The sequence below is a fragment of the Aethalodelphis obliquidens genome, unplaced genomic scaffold (genome assembly GCF_003676395.1).
Source record: "Aethalodelphis obliquidens isolate GAN/ISIS:26980383/991018 unplaced genomic scaffold, ASM367639v1 scaffold55, whole genome shotgun sequence".
NCBI lineage: Eukaryota > Metazoa > Chordata > Mammalia > Artiodactyla > Delphinidae > Aethalodelphis > Aethalodelphis obliquidens.
In genome coordinates this window covers 8,307,234-8,323,353 of record NW_020837999.1, presented here as the reverse complement: position 1 = coordinate 8,323,353, position 16,120 = coordinate 8,307,234, and the positions used below count along the sequence as shown (strand labels likewise).

The following is a 16,120-nucleotide window of genomic DNA, read 5'->3' as shown; positions in this document are numbered from 1 at the left end:
GTCACTGATCACATATAAGATAGAACATTGTACATTTGAATAATACATTTGGCATTTGTAAGCAGATTGTCAGGCTTAACTGTGAAACAGAATAGCTAATAAATAAGTAGGACTTGAAATATGTATACATATAGTTGAAGCTATATTCTAACCTTCATACATTTATGGTCAATATACTAATTAGAGATTTTGAAAATAGAGGGAATTAGGGTTTTTTCCCTCAACATCAGAAATTTAAAAATGAAAGAAAATAGCCCATACAGAAAGTTAGTTTTTTAGAAGTTCAATTCAGAGGGTTAAAATATTTGTATACTCCATGAAGAAAAACCTTACTATGCAGGTACCATAAAAAGAGAAGTGAGTTCTGCCCACCCATGAAGCCTGAGTCACCTCACCCTCTGATTTCAGTACTTACATCTATTTTGATCTTCAGGCTGTTGGGTATAATGAAGAGAAGAAGGGGCATCTTAACCCACTAAACAAAGGGAAGTGTAGGGGGAATAGAAGGAGATGTGCAATCAGAAGACCTGGTTTGCCACAGGCCTTGGGCCACTCATTTAACTGAGCCAGGAGTTCCTCATCTATGAAATAAAGATATAACAAGGATGTGGCCCAAATCATATGAGACAAGGTATTTGAAAGAGTCTCACAAACTGTAAAGCACTGTGGTTGTTACTGCCATCATGATTTTGGTCCCCATCAAAGAGGATATATGTACTCTCAAACCTATGTATTTTTTTTTTCTAACCTCAATAGGTTTGGCTTATAATTTATTTGGAACTGAGCTGAATTTCTGGTAATAATAGTAACAACAGGTAGTATTTATTGAGCTCTCAATGTATGCTAGGCACTGTCCTAAGAGCTTTGCAGGTACATTTTTGTTTAATGCTCACAGCAACCCCATGAGATAGGTTATTATCTATTTTACAGACGAGGCACAGAGGTTAAGCAACTTGCCCAAGGCTGCTCAGCCAGGCCCGAATCGAGCTGGGCTTTAATCCCAAGCAGTCTCCTAACCATGTCGGGGTTTCTCCACCTCAACACTACTGACATTTTTGTTGTGGACATTGTGCTATGCGTTTTAGGATGTCCAGCAGCATCCTGGCATCTACCTAGTGGATGTCGGCTGCACTCCCTCAGTTGTGACCACTAAGAATGTCTCCAGACATTGCCACTGGCGGCTGGGAGAGAGGCGGGGGGGTGGGGTGGGGGGATGCGGGGAGAGGTTAGGGTTAGGGTTGAGAAGGCTTGAGGACCCTCCCCTGGAGAACCACTGCACTGCAGTATTCAAAAGACTGTCCCTTCCATGTAAACAAGCATAAAGGTCAGCATTGAGCCTCACCACACACAAGATTAAATTATTGTTTTAGGAAACTTAAAACTGACTGGGAAAGGGTCTGCAGTTGTGCCAAGAAGGTGTGGAGGCCATTGGTGGGGCGGGGTGGGGGGGTGTTAAGCATGGGAAGACGGGAGTCCCATACAGGAGCCTTAAAGTGGGCTATTTTGTCTGTTTAGCTATAAGAAGGAACTAGAGCAACCTGGTGGCGCCTGTCTTCGAGAATGAAAGTGCATGTCTTTGCCTGCTCGCTTGGCTGCTTTACCTCTGGGTTTCAGATAAGCTGGCTTGCCAGTACCCTTCAGAGATAACTGTTGAATGCTAAATTGATTTGTTAAGCCGGGTGGAGTCGCCCTTGGCATTTCCCAGCTCACACACACACAAGGTAGGCAGCAGGAATCGGGCTCTGGAGCCTCTGCTGGAGAAGGGAAACTGCCAGGTTTCAGGCACCTGCTTTGGGGAATTTATAGGACAACAGCGTGTTATTCAAAATTTCTGGAGTATTCTCAGGTTAGAGCCAGACTTAACTTGATCTGACCTTGCAAAGAGTCTCAAAAGTAAAACAGAAATGAGGGTTCAGAGTAAAAAAGGAAAATTGGTGGTTTTTGCTGAGCCTTCCAGTTTCAGCGCCAGTTCAGCGCACTGGGAGGGAAATCCTTGGGGGGACGAGGGGGGGTCACCTGAGAGAGAGCAAGAAAGACTTTGTTAGAATCCTTATGCCTATTAAAATTTAGCTTTAGATGGAGAATTCTGACCACGTAAAGTCTGTTTTTAATAAAAGCCAGGGCAGGAATCCTACCAAATGCAAGCCAGAAATAGGGTTTAAGATTTCAAAAAAAGAAAGAGAGAAAAGGAAAGAGAGACAAAGATAGAAAGAAAGAAAGAAAAAGTTGAGGGAAGCTCTTGTTGAAACTTCACCTTGTTCTATTTATTTATATACTCTCTTTTCCCTCCATGACTTGCCTCCATTTTCTCTATTAAAAACTAAAATAACTCGAAATGCCATTATCCATCATCTCCAGAAAAACAACCCTTAGGTTTCCGAGAAGGAAGTTTAATTTTTTCTCCAGTTTTTTGCTTTCTTAAAGGCCCTTTCTCCCCTTTTATCTGAAACCAGAAACTCATAACGTGACAAGACAGCACAAGCAGTGTCCTGCCGGCTCCCTGCTGGGCTTTAATATTACAAAGGCAAAAACTGAACTTTTAGAGGCAAAAGATTCTGCCACTCAGCATGTGCCTGTGCACAGTTTTCTTCTGGATAATTTGTGATTTCATTAGCAAGTTGTGATCTTCACTTTTAAGAGCGTAGATTTATCATAACCCTATTCAGATGTAATGAAAGCACCTGCAATTGTACAGAAACCATGAGTGTTCTGCTTTTTAGAAAAAAAATGATGATTTTTCTATCTTTCCATTCCAATGTAAAGGACGAGGAAGGAGAGAGGCTGGTGGAGTGGTTTTTGGCCCAGTTTTTCTCAGCTGCTCAAGCTGCTCTGGTTTATGTGCACGGAGATTTTCAGTGAGGGCTAGAAATATTGCAAACTACATGCCTGTTTTAATTAACTCCTCCTGAACTAGGGGAGCATCTCTATCCCAAAGAGCCTCACCAGCATGTATGCTTCTGCCATTAGAAAGTTAACTACGCAAATCTGATTTGTGGAACATTCTCTGTTGCCGGAATGTTTGGTGTGTCCCCTCCCCTCTCACCTCTATCAACTTCTCTGAAGCGTCTGAAACCCAGTTGGAAAATCCCAGCCAGTCGTGTCCTTGTTGAGCAACATGATCTTAAACAGACATCAGTACCTCTTTAGGGGCCCTATTCTCTTACTTGAAAATCCTAATCTTCACCAAACACTAACTTTAGGGCTGATGTAGCTATTTTCGGTTACAGCTTCTTAAAATTAGCTAATTGGGAATCACAGCCTTTGACATTAACAGAACAAATTAACTGAATCAGAGTGTGTTTTTCCTGGCAACAGCCGACTCTGGCATTATTTCACTCATTTGTCTTCTCCCCTTTCCTTGGACTAGGCTATTTTGCAACGGTCAAAAGGGGATAAGGGTAGGAGGAAGGGTCTCTATCCAAGGAAAAGCAAACTTCATTTACCTCATCATCCAGTCTTCTATTTAAAAAAAATTTTTTTTTTGAAAAATAGAAGTCCTTTCTTTTAACCACCCCTGTCACCAAGTCTGATGGTGTCTTTTAAAAATGACAAAAGTGAATCAGAGGAAAGGACTTAGCTTTTACTCCAGCTCATTCACATGACAGAAACACAGCATGGAAACCAAGAAATGCTCCACAGAAAGACTCTCTGGTGAGGCCCATGGTGAAACTGGGGTCCCTGCACTGCAGAGACAACCCTGGAATAGCATCAAGAGATTATCCCAGGGCCTCCCACTTATGCTCCTTCCATGACTTACGAAGTTTCCCTGACTTTACATGCACACTTTGAGAGTCTCATCACAGCCCCACATTCTCAGTAATTTACTACTCAACCAATCATGGCAAAAGGTACATCAGTTTCTCTACGTGAAGAGACAATCCATGCACTCATGTTCTTTTTTTTACAGAGGTAAAAGCCATTTGGTTCTCTACAGTTTAGCTTAATCTGGTTTTAAATGTTTGACCCTGATGCTCTTCTGTACCATATCTCTTTTACGTATTTTATATGTTGATTTAATTGACAGTTAACACAGAATCCCTTTCAGCTAGAGATAAGGTCTCCCTGTTTTGTTTTCAGCCAGTCCCCCGAATTTTGAGTAAGAGCAAACCCATGATTCTTATGAGTGTGTCTTTGCATCCCTAATATCAAGGTTTGGTGCCATGAAGGACGAAGCTGCCGAGCCTTGAAGTTGTGGGCTCAGGGTTCACGGACAGTTAAGCGACTTGTGGGACTAGCCTGTCTGACTCCCCAGCAGTCATGTACTGGAAACACCCTGACTTACTTCCTCCTCAACAGCCCTCTAAGAGTACGACTTCTTTTAGCAGCTGAGTGTCTTTGGACAAGTGATGAATTCATCTTGTGATTTCTGATTTCAGCCATGAGCTTTCTATTTTCCTCGACATCCTTCTCCTTTAAAGAACAAACAAATAAAAATATGATTAGGTGTTCTGATTTTTCAGGGAACAGTTTTTATATTTAGCAACTGGATTTAAAAGTCAAGCAAGGATTTTTACAAAGTATAATTGCTGAGAATAGAAACAACTTTGAGGCGTTCTTTCTGACTCTTAATATTTAAGGCATCTCATGAGGCTACTATGTAACAAAATTAGTTACAGAAACCCCAAATGTAATTAATAATTTGTTGCAGGTTTAACATGAGTTGTCACGATGCTTAACATATTGTAATGAAAATGGGAATTTGGCCACAAGATGCTCACTAAAGAAAAGCGTCCAATTTAATCTGAGCCCCACAATTAGATATTTCATCAAAATCATTCAAATGCCACAGTGATTCTGGTTGTAACATAATAATTCACTGAAGTGAATCAATGGTTAATGTCAAAGGTTTTCATTCTTCAGGTCTTGGTTTCATTCTGGTTCAAGTGGAAGTAAAATTAGCCTGGTGGTTTCCTTCTTGGGTATAGCAAACTTGAGTCTACTTTACACAAACATCTGCCTCCCGCCACAGTCCAGAATGACTGGCAGTCTGTTTAGGCAAAGCCCAGGAATTTGGGAGCTTTGCAGATGTGTCAAGGTAGATTTCAGATTGCCTTTCAGTTTTCAATGTGCCCCTTATCTCACTTTTCCAAACTTCTGATGGTGCAGGAGGGTACAAGAAAACGGAAAATAAGAAAGAATCTGCATGAGGCAAAGTACAAACAGCAGAAATGCAGACAGGCAGCAGGGCAGTAAATATAACAATATAGCATATACCATACCAGCCCCGTGCTAACTGGCCTTGAGTTAAGGGAACAACTGCTTCCATGTCCCACGACCAAGAATAGCAAATAGCTCTGTCATTGTTCTCGTCTGGCACTCTAAATTGGTAAGCTTCAACAGTGTAGGGAAAGCCTTTCTGAGTTTCAGGGTACCTAATCCTGCCCCTGGTTTCACCTGATTGAGGAAGACAGCCAAGACGGGAGTCTGGCACAAGAGCCACTGACCAGTGAAAAACGCACGGCCAATAATTGTTATTCTTCCTGCAGCCACTCAGCAGCAAACTGTCACCAGTTGGAATCTGCTGAATGTTCCTATATATAAGTTGATGTCAGCTCAGAGAAAAGAATTCTACCCAGTGTAAGCAGACCCACAGTCTTGCAGACGCACACAAGGTAGTACTTCTGTTTCATCACTGCCCTCTTTTGTCTCCCTCACTGTAAGAAAAGAATGATTTTACAGGGAAAATCTTCATTTTCAGGCAGTTGTGGTCAGATGGCATGTTTTTCAATGACTTGAGAGATTCATGGCACAACATGATCCATGGCTCTTTCACCTCTAAATTTTATATAAGCAGCAAACTCCAAGAATGAGCTGCTGGATGCCTCTTCCTCCCTCTGACTTATCAGCTACGAGGAGAAATTAGAAGTGAAATTTAGCTTACCGGAGCTGCTTTAGCCGATAGCCAGGAAATTAAACATGAAAATGTGAATGCTGCATCTTTCTCTCAGAATGTGCTTTACATGCCTCCCTCCAGCAGAATGAGAAAGGAGCTGAGGATTTAACTGAGGGTTTGACGGCTTTTGTCTGCTTGTCATAACTTTACTGCTGCTTAAATATAGAATTTTTAAATGCACAATGTTAAAACCTTTAGCTTACTCTAGCCAACATATTGTAACCATTGTCTAGGGGAACCTCTGAATCGAAACACATATTTACACCCTTTAGTTGCCAAATGAAATCCACCTGGCTTACCCAATGCTGTTTCCCAAAGAATATTACACTTTTGGTCTGGCCAGTATTTTTAAATGCAGGGGACCAGGGGGCTGGGGTGTTGGAAATGCATTGGGTTTGCAAGAATCTGCATGTGTCCTGATGCCACATTACCGGGATTTAGGTGAAGTTTAGATCATACGGCAACTCTGACCAGAAATAGAATTCCTACAGAGGGCAAAGTCCAAAGCCACAAGGAACTGAGGCAGCCTCATCATGGCACAGTACTTTCTTTTCTTTCTGGCTACTTTTCAGGCGTCAGAGCCACATGATAGGCAAACCTGCAAATAACAAGTGCTCTAATTTCTGAAATTATTTTTTAACCATTCCCATGAACACCAGGAAATGTCCACTCCTGTTTTCCAGTCAAAATTATCTGCTCACATGAATTCTAGAAAGAACACATTCCATCCAAGGATCAGGAAAAAAATCCTTAATCAAAATGGCAAATAGCAAAATTCTCAATCATTCATGGTCAATGACAAGGCCAGACCTTCTTGATTTTAATTGCTCAGACACGTGGAGAATTCCAAATCTTTGTGACGTCAGCATTTTCCCCCATTGGGATTAGTTTAAACACTGAAAAACAGGATAATACTGTTCTTGCTGCTATTATGGGAACCCAGTAAATATGCAAGTTAATATAAAATTTAGAAATATGCTTCATCCCTTTCCTATTTTTTTTGTTTGTTTTGTTTTGTTTTTTGTAGAAAGGCTAATGAACCAACTGAGACAGAGAATAAGCTAAAGGCTAGATAACCACCAACTAGATATACCACCACAAGTGAATCCCCAAGCTTCTGCGGCAATGTTGAAAACCAAGAGAAAGGAGACCTCAGGTGGCTTTGAATATGATTTGGAAAATAATCTTATTTTACAATCAAATATGCCAGTTGCCTCCACCATGTAAATACTACCTGTATTAGGTTTCAGATTTTCATGATCAGCCTTATCTAAATTTCAGTGAATTTTGCATTCATCTAGAATGAGACCTTTTATGAGAGTAGGAGACAGGAAAGCCTTTTCCAAGGTATTTTGCAGCCCAAGAACCTAAAATGGAATTATTCCACTTGGGAATGGATAATTATGTAAGATATATTCTGTACCACGTGTATTTTTTTAACTTTGTATTAGGATTATTCTCAAAGCCAGTTTTAAAAGTGAATGAAGTTTTTCCCTCAAATAAATCTCCTAGTCTCGTGTTCAAGGGTCTCCGCCAGAAAGTCTGCACACTGCTTTGCCTTTAGACCGCCATTCATGGAGGAAAGCTATAAAAACTGAGGAAAACGCCTACTTATTTTTAAAACAACTAGAATTTCTTCTTGCTTCTTAGTAGTATTGGAAAATATTTTAATAACTAAAATAATAAAACTTCATGTGAGGCCAATTCTACATTAATTATTGCCTCTTGGGGTGGAAAATTAAGGAAACATTAGTAAATGTGTTAACTAGAGAAACCACTGCACTAATTTCCCTGCATGTATCTGGGTCTAAGGTCACAATAAAATCCATACTGTACATAGCCCTTAAAAGAAAGCAAACTCACAGTTTTAGCTCTAACAATAGTAGTATCAGAATACTCAGGACTGAAATTAATGGACCATAAAAATCCCTGTGATTCATCAGTAGAATTTGATTAACCTACTTAAATGCTCTACAGTTCAGTTTAGGGATCTGTAATGAGGGTTGCTGATATGATTGCTTGACTTGTTTTAATATTTCAAACACTCTACCCCATTACCATCTTAATACTCGAAAACTAATGAGTATTTGAAAACTCATTTTAAAGCACCGTATCTTTGAATAAACATGTTGAAATCGTGTTTCTTGCTTTTGCTTAAAACTTTGGTGTGTGATTGATGCCACCTTGTAGATTTCCCTCTTTTTTTTTTTACTGTACTTGCCTCCTTCAACCCGGGACCTTTTCTATTTGATATATAGTGTTTATCCAGTCTTCTAGGTGTGTGAACAACACATGGGGCACTCATACCAATGACCATTGTTACTGTGTTGTTCCCTTCCCTGTAGAGCAAGAAGTCTCAGCAAAATATTCTTGATGGTCCCAAGGAATCTTTGCAATTTACAAATACTTTCACAGTCTCCGGAGACTCTTCAGGTTTCTGTCAAAATGATGTCATTTTTATCATTAGAGTTAACTTTTCTATTTTTGTCTATAGATTTCATACCACTTATTAAAGTGCATTTTGAGGTACAAAAATATGAAGCTAGAATAAGGAAGGTAGCACTGACCGTTGTCTCCAGTCCAGAAAGCAATGTTAAATCGGCAAGGCAAGGTTTTAGGACATTTCTTTTTACTGCATTCTCATTGCACTCCTGCTTTGTACCCCAGTCCTTCTGATTCCCCTTGTCTGTCAGTTGGGCCCTACACCCAGTTATACAGGACAGTCTTCCTTTGGTTACTTCTGTCTGACACCTGCCTTCTAACTGTGTTTGGCAGGCCAGCAGGATGAGGTAATAATCAGAAGAAAATGTTCTGGTTCTTTGGCCTCATCCATGTACAACATTATTCAAAACAGTTTTCTGTGAGTGAGAATAGAGTTGCTTTGAGGTCCCTTGGTCTAACATTCTGTGGTGATGTGGAGGAACAAAACTGTAAACTTTTTTGATCCCTTCTAGAATAGTGGAAATATAAATTATACCTGCCTTTGTCCATCCTCTCAGTGATGTTTACAGACAGATATATGTAGAAATGAGAGCCTTTCATTTGTAAACATTCTGGCTTTACTCTCTCCAAGTCCAGCCATCTTCTTAAGCACAGCTCCCATGGTCGTTACAGTCGTGTTTTCCTAAAAGCATATTTTGTGAACTATTTCTCCAAGATGATGGCAGTTTTTGTAAGCCAGATGCCTAAAAGACATATGGTTTTCATAGATTTTTCCGTCTAGACTCGCTTTATTTAGTGACTTTCGGTCTGAATTGGTCCAGTTAAATTTTCTGTAGGAGCTTGTATAAAATTTTTAAACGTGGGCATACCACTAAGGTGTAAAACAAAAAGTTTGACTTCTTGTTGGCGAGCGATTAAAAGGGATTGGTTGAAACTTTCCTTCAGGTTAAGTAATTCTGATCATACTGTACGCCCACTCGTCTATTCCTCTCCCACAACACTGTCCAAAATGGAAAGGCTTACCCTAAAAATCCGGTAACTGTTAAATTCATATACTTCTCACTGTTTTCCTGAGTAAATTTTTTGTATTCCAGTTGATGTATGTGAGTGTGTTAGAAAGCTCTGATTCTTTCTGCAGACTCTTTACATGGCCCAGGGGACATATGATTCCTTGCCCTTTTAACACCAGTTTTTACAAACACAGCATTTCCCTCATTTTAAAAAAACACCCAACAAGCCACTGAGTAAAGGAGATGAACATACAGGAGTTTTTGTAGTGCCTTCGAACACCAATGAAAAATTTCATTCTAAAATGCGGTTTTTGAGCCAGCATCAAAGACTCATTTAGCAACAATATGACACTTCAAGAGAAAAAGAATAACTTCTAGACTTGCCCAGAAAGCAGCCTTTTGCTCCCTCTTTTGTAAGAGCTAACACCGCAGATCCGTTCCCAGTTTAACTGCATCAGGACGAGGAGACTCGTGGAAGGGAGAAAATGTGGGCCGTTCTGTCTCCACCAGTATCATCACTTGGCTTCGCACTAAGCATTTAATTGGACTCGGTCACATATTTGTTCACTGACATGGCAGCTTGCAAGGCACACCGCCTCTCTGTTTTTCTGTTTGCTTTCAACTTTTTTGTTTTTAAAATTTGAACTCTAAGGCATGTTAGAGCTCCTCCTGCTGGAATTTTTTTTTTTTTAATCACTGGGATTCTAATTAGTAAACAGTAACTCGTCTCCATTTTCTCCACTCTGACTGATACGAGTGACCGGAAAAATACCACATGGTGCATTTAAAACTGGCCTTTTAATTCACCGGGTATCACAGGTCAGGCAGAAATGAAACAATGGCACAACGTAAATCTTCTGTAAGTCTTCAAATTCCCTGTGCTCAGTTTTTTCTTGTTGTTGTTCTTACAAAAATAAGAGGAATTGGAAAGTTAACTTTTGCATCAGTATTCCTAATTACATATTTACCCTCTTTGAGATAAGGCCTCAAGTCAGATATCATGCCCGAAAGCTTCTTGCTCTCTATCAGAAAGGGGCAAAAGGTCTTTTCCACCTTTCCAAAGCAGAAATGAATTTTACACTTTCTTATAGAGATCCAGTGTTGCCTTTTCCCTCCCCATCCTTGCTTGTTTTGCTTCTTCTCCCTGACTTGAGATGACAAAGGAATATGCATCTCAGAAGTAGAAGTTTGCCTCTCCCAGTAGCTAGTCCTTAGCACCTCCTTCCCAACTTCTCCTCCTTCCCCCAGATGTCTGAGTTGGCCAACCCCTTCCCCTGGTGCCTGGGGTGGGAGTGAGGGGAAGGGCAGGGAGAAGAGGACAGAAGAAGATGAAGAGGGTTAGAAATAGTTTTACCCCAGCTACCATCAATGGGAGTAGGTTTCTACATACAGCATGTAAGTTCTTAGATCTCTTTGGGCATTTCTTGAAAAAGAGAGAGAGAGGGAGAGAGAAGGGAGGAAGGGAAGGAGGGGGAGAGAGAGACAGAGAGAGAGGAAGTCTTCCGAGGGGACACTGCCTAACTTCTTTCAATAGCCATGTGTGTGTAAACTCTTTAAAAGCCACATCCTCTCTCTCTATGTAGTTTTCTCATCACTGTATTCCTCTTACCTTCTGCTTCTCTGCATACCTTTTAGTCTTTTTCTCTACCCAACTTATCTGTCGTCAGTGATACAGTACAGAAGCTAAAATATAAAAATTAATCTCAGAAGTAATGCTTTTTAGGAATCATATTTTAAAACAACTAAAAGCCCTCCAAAAGTTATTTGTTTTATGAATTAGGACTTGGAGCAAAACAAGTAATTTTGCCACTTGTGCTAAAGAATATGACAATACTTGATTTCTCAAACTGACAGTACTTTTTCTAGCTTTTTTTCCCTTCATACATACTATCTCCTATTCCTGGAATGCCAGTCCCCTCAACTTGTTCTGTTTTCTTCAAGTCCTTCCAATCCTCCAACCTCTTTCCATCCCCAGGCTAAGACTCCAGGTGTCCCTGAAACTCTTGAGGCATAATCCTGCCGTAGCACTTACCCAACTGTGGACACTGTTTACTCGTCTCTCTTCCCAGCTCAAGTAGAAACTCCTGGGCAGCGACTGTCTTTACTTCTGTACCTCTAACTCTTAATACAGCACCTAAAACATAAACAGGGCTTATTGAGGTAATGAAAGAAAACAAAATGTGTTGATGTTTGGTGTTTAATCAAAGTTTATTTTTAGAATTAGCCCAATATTTAGTGTATTTTAAGGAACAATTTAAACACACTTTCTCTCTTGTTCTGTTCTGTTGAAAACCTTGCCTGGCTAATTCTTTTTACGGCTCATAAACTGAGCAGATTTAATGTGGGTAAATCATCCCTTAAGCTGCCTTTTTGCTGCAGCCACAGAAGTGGGTTTATCAGTACCATCCTTACGGGTGAAATCCAAGTCAGATATTTAAAATAAAGTAAGGAAAGTGTGGCAAGGTAGGTTATATTAGCACTTATCTCAGAGACTAAGTTATACAGTATACTATATGTTTGCATCATCAAATAAAAACTGTGGACTGTTTTTCTCCTTATGTTCTTATTTCAAAGTCTATCAATTGATTCATACTTTCCCAATAGCATACATTATAAAATCGTGGGTTCGTTTTCACAGGGGAAAGAAATGCTGGCTCTAAAATGTAGCAAGAATCATATTAGAGAATTTTTTGAATCCTTTAAATGGACTCCAAGTTCTCTGTTCTTTCCAACATCTACTGTAAACTATTCTTGGACAGTATCGGCTTATTCTGTTACTAAATAAAGCTAAAAGGCCAAAAATACGCTGGATAGCATCCTATAGTATTTTTGATAATAAATTACAAAATATTATCTTCCATGTGGACAAAATCATGACTGTTTATAGCATTTTTCTGAACTTATTAGCCTTAGATTTTTTAGATGTGTAAAACCTGTTTTTTGAATAAATGCTCAAATCAAGAAGCAAAGCACAACACAATGCTGAAATTTAAAATGCTGTGTCCCATAACCTGTTCTCTTAGAGCAGACATTAGCAAGAGGAAGTCCTGGGTCATAGTTAGTTACCTTTCCATTTCATCGGGAGGTGTGCTCCTGTCTGATTTATCCTTGAGGATGTTCACTCATTCATGTTCTTGAACTTCTGGTTGGGACACTGCCCCCTGCAGGTGCTGTGGAAGGCTGCAGGCAGGGTAAGGAGTAATCTCAGGTTTTAGGAAAGTTTATACCGTTGTTCAGATGCCTTAAACTTTGAAAAATGATGCAAGGATTAAATAATTCAAAAGAGTCGTGGAGAAGAAAGGCGTTTCAGTTCCTGGGAAGGAGATACTATGGGCATCTCCCAACTCAACTGATTCTGACGCCACCAGAGCCATTTTTGCCTGGAGCCACTCTAGAGCCGAACGCAGCAGAGTGCACTGTGGGAGGCTCTCTTCACAATTTTAGAAAACTCAGAAGCAGTTTTTGCTTTTTTTCTCTTGTTTTCTAAGAAATTCGTCCAATGTAGCCCTCAAAAAGGAGGTGCCTTACTTCTTGTGCTTAGGTAGAGAAAAACCTTCATTTTTGGGGGGGGGATCTGTTTCATCAATAAAATTAAAAAGTTGTGCAACGGCTTCCCTGGTGGCCCAGTGGCTGAGAATCCGCCTGCTGATCCAGGGGACATGGGTTCGTGCCCCGGTCTGGGAAGATCCCACATGCCGCAGAGCGGCTGGGCCCGTGAGCCATGGCCGCTGGGCCTGCGCGTCCGGAGCCTGTGCTCCGCAGCGGGAGAGGCCACAACAGTGAGAGGCCCGCGTACCGCCAAAAAAAATAAATAAAGATGTGCAAGTTGGTATTAGATTCTCATGGCTCCTAGTAACCTGAGATGTATAACTCTCTCATGATCCTAAATGCAATTATCTGTAAATTAAATTTTGAGACAGTTATATCTTAAAGCTTCACCTATATCTAATAAGTAGAACTTACAGTATAAATGAAGCCTATTGCATATCCTTTTTTAATGCAAATAACTATCCTCTTAGGCAAATAGCATTCCCCTAGAAGTATCAATCTTTGAATATTTTTTTGAGGGTTTTCCTTTTTTTTTTTTTTTTAAATTTGGGTCCACCTAGCTAACTAGGTTGGATTTCAATCATACCCTCTCCAAAGATGAGAGTTTGGAATGCATGGTTAGATGTGCTTAGTTTCTATACCTACTGCCATTTTCATGAGCAAATACAAGCTTCCCTAAACAAGTAGTTATTCTTCTGGTGATGACTAACAAGAAAACTACCATAGCATAATATCTTTGTCTTTATAAAATAAACCTAAAACTGACCCATGCTTGAGTCTAATTTCCAAAGGTATCAAAGTATTTCTACAACCATTTCTTCATCTTTCTTAAGATTTTTTTCCAGCACTTTCTCTTTTTGCTTTTACTTTACCTGGCAAGTGAAATGAATTGCTAATGAAGCAAGGACAAAATCATTTATTATGTCTTAGAACAGTTTTCAAAGCACAATCCCAGGACCAGCAGCATCAGCATAATCTGGGAACTTGCTAGAAATATCTCACCCCTTTAAAAATTCTGTGTGGGACCTAGAAACCTGTGTTTTAACAAGTCCTCTGGGGAATTCTGATGCACTGTCCAGTTTGAGGACCATAGCCTTAGAACATGCCAACATAACTGCCCAATAGAAAGAATCCTGGCCTGGGAGTCATGATATCTTGTTTTAAGCACAGGAAAGGACAGAGCCTGAGCTACATAGACCCAGGCTGGCTCACATACTTGCCAGATAGATAAATCCCACTTCCCATCTTGAAGAGGAATAAGGGCAGGGGCAGAAAGACCAAGCCATTTCAGTAATCAGTGTTATGCTGATTACCAGGAAGCAGGGAGCTAGAAGAAAGGTAGCTTCCATCCTCACCCCCATTCTGATGCACCCCTGTTAAGACAGTCTCCCGTCATGAATACCGAGAACCAGTTAACCCAAAGAAGAGCAGATGAGAATTTAGTTCTTCCATTCTTAGAAGAGAATCGAACAAAACAATAAGACAGCTGACCATTCTTCTCTCTTATCAGTGTAGCCAGTTGCTCCCCCACCATGCGTCCCACCCCAAGTGACCGTTTGACTTTCTTACAAAATTTGTCATTGTCCAAAATACTGCACACGGTCCATCCCTACAGCTACAAATGCAACGTCAAGTATTACATCTTTCCCTTTGATTTGGAAGCAGAAACATAGCTTTTCTATCGTAACCATGAGCCGCCCACACACAACAGTGTTTCAATAAACACTAAGTGATGCAAGATGCTCCATTGCAATGTAATGGGTAACTTAATGAAGCCCATCACTGCACAAAGTAACAGAGGAAAATTTGGTACAAAACAAATAACTCTGCTTGGCCCAAAATAAACTGTCTTATGAGGTGAATGTCTTTGGAAACTCTGAATGGTTAGGACCTAGACCAATGAAATGAACCTTAACAGTAAACCTTAAATGTTTTTCTGGTGTTGAAGTTGGCAAACATCTTAGCATTACTTATTAAGAAAATTCACACTGAACAACTTAATGCTTCTCTTGAATTGCTTTCTATAGAGATTATTGGGGGATTATTGTTTTAGAAATAAGATGATGCTCATTTCTTCCAGTAGGGTTGACAGACTTTTTTTTATAAGTAAAATTATTTATATATAAATAGTGAAGAAGTTAGTAATCATAAGCTTTCATAATCTATGACACTGACACATTAAAAAAAACACAACAAAACACCAAAACACTGTAATCTTTACTTAAACATTCTAAGACCGAGACAGTGAAGCATTTGAACACACTTTTTAGGGTTGTTTTTTATTCCCTGAAATAATGGCCAGTTATGCTATTGTAGTTACCTAAGCAAGCTGTTGTAATTACCATCAGTCAAGGGTTGACACACTCTAGGATTTTTAATTACTCAGTACATATATGGGTTACTTTAACCTGAAACCAAGCATATTTTAAAGATGTTATAATTATTTTAAGAGAACATGATGGAAATTTTATCTTTCTTTTTCTTTTTATCAGTAATTCACCACACAGGTGTGCAGTGCCTAGTCAATGCCTTAGGGACTCCGTTAAAGTGCTCATAATGGGGGGCTTCCCTAGTGGCGCAGTGGTTGGGAGTCCGCCTGCAAAGGCAGGGGACGCGGGTTCCGGCCCTGGTCCGGGAAGATCCCACGTGCTGCGAAGCAGCTGCGCCAGTGCGCCAGAACTGCTGAGCCTGCGCTCTGGGGCCCGCAAGCCACAGCTGCTGGGCCTGTGTGACACGGCTGCTGAGGCCTGCGCGCCTGGAGCCTGAGCTCCGTAGCAGGGGGGGGGGCCGCCGCGGTGAGAGACTCGCGCACCGCAGTGGGGAGTGGCCCCTGCTCACAGAAGCTAGGGAGAGACCGCGCGCAGCAACGAGGACCCAACACAGCCAAAAATAAATAAAACAAAAAATAAATAAATTTATTTTTTTTTAAAAAGTGCTCATAATGGATAGGTTCTCCTGATTTATTTATTTGAAAAAAATATTATGAGCCAAAGGCAACGCCGAGTTCTGGGATACAGTGGTAAACAAGACAAACAAAAGACCTGGCACATAGCAGAAAGTTACACTTTTCTGGTCTCCTGCCTTGCCTTCTATGTGCAATTGCCCATTACCGTTGACCTTGTTGTGTCCCATCAGCATGGTCCAAAGATTGGGGTGGAGATTAATGAGAAGTTGCTGTTCCATCAGAGTATTTCAATCTTTCTATTCTCTGTCTCCATCATTGAAC

The 16,120-nt window shown here is 40.4% G+C and overlaps 1 protein-coding gene across 5 annotated transcripts in view; it reads left to right on the top strand.

Annotated features, from left to right (window-relative positions):
- DNM3 (dynamin 3) overlaps positions 1-16,120 on the top strand; it is a 571,656-nt gene that overhangs the window by 542,485 nt on the left and 13,051 nt on the right. The window lies entirely within an intron of this gene.